This window comes from Buceros rhinoceros, unplaced genomic scaffold (genome assembly GCF_000710305.1).
Source record: "Buceros rhinoceros silvestris isolate BGI_N320 unplaced genomic scaffold, ASM71030v1 scaffold9533, whole genome shotgun sequence".
In the NCBI taxonomy this organism is placed as follows: Eukaryota; Metazoa; Chordata; class Aves; order Bucerotiformes; family Bucerotidae; genus Buceros; species Buceros rhinoceros.
The window spans coordinates 5313-6373 of record NW_010405361.1 but is presented as its reverse complement, the minus strand read 5'-3'; positions in this window follow the sequence as shown (position 1 = coordinate 6373).

Sequence of the window (1061 nt, the reverse complement as noted above, 5' to 3'; positions counted from 1 at the left end):
TTTTTTTCTGTTGAGGATCTTAGCTTATTTCGTGCAGATGGCCTGTCCGTGGGGGGAGTTTAGTTCTTGATTAAGGTGTTTTTAACTACACATAGCAGAGCGGTGCACAATCGATCACTTGTTAATCACGGGTGGTTCTGCATTACAGTTTGTCCTATGGAAAAACAATGTGCCAATTCACAGATGGCAACAAAACCCCCTTTGTATTTCCCATCCTGGAGCCCAGTGCCCAGAGCACTTGATGTGTTCACATCAGGCTGCATTAGCTTAACCCTAAACATCACATCCTTCATTACCCATGTAACTGGTGACAAACTGTGTGACAGCTGCACTCCTGTAGTTGCACCTCATTACTATTTTCTCCTGTTAAAAAAAAGTACATGTGCCATGTTGTGGTTTTTTTTTTAACTCTACCAACTTTTCCATGGCCCCAGTGCACGGGCGGGAATATTTGTGTGCTCTAGCAACTGGGGTTGTGCATCTTAACTATGTTTTCTTTTGAGGGTATAAAAAGGAAAAACGGTCAAACCAGGCTTTTCAAGTCCTGCTTGTTTCTCCGTTTTGTTCTTGGCTGATGGAATGGTGGGATATTGCCCCTGGTTTTGTCCCTAAAATGAGTTTTCCCTGGGAGACCTTTTTCCTCTAGTCAGAGACCTTTCTGCAGTCACAGCATGTGTTCCCCTGCCTGCTAACTTGTCTTTTGGTCTGTCAATTTTGGCTGGTTTCAGCTGAACTTACAAAGGCATTGAGGTCTCGACAGTGTTTAATTAAAATTTTGTTAAATAACAGGTAGGCCCAAGGTATGTTAATAAAGACTCCATGAAAGTTACGTTAGATGGGAGAGAAATGCTGGAGATGCTTCATCTTGTGGGAGAAAGTCCGCAGGAGTCCAGGCTTTGCTGATACTATTGCATGTGGTGCAACTTCCTATGGTGATAAAGTTCCTGTTTTGTTTGTATTTATTTGCTCATTCTTAGAGACTGCCAGTGGATTATTCATGGTGAGTAATAAGAACAGCAAGAGTAAATCTCTTGGATTGACCAGTTAGAGGTTTTCCCGCT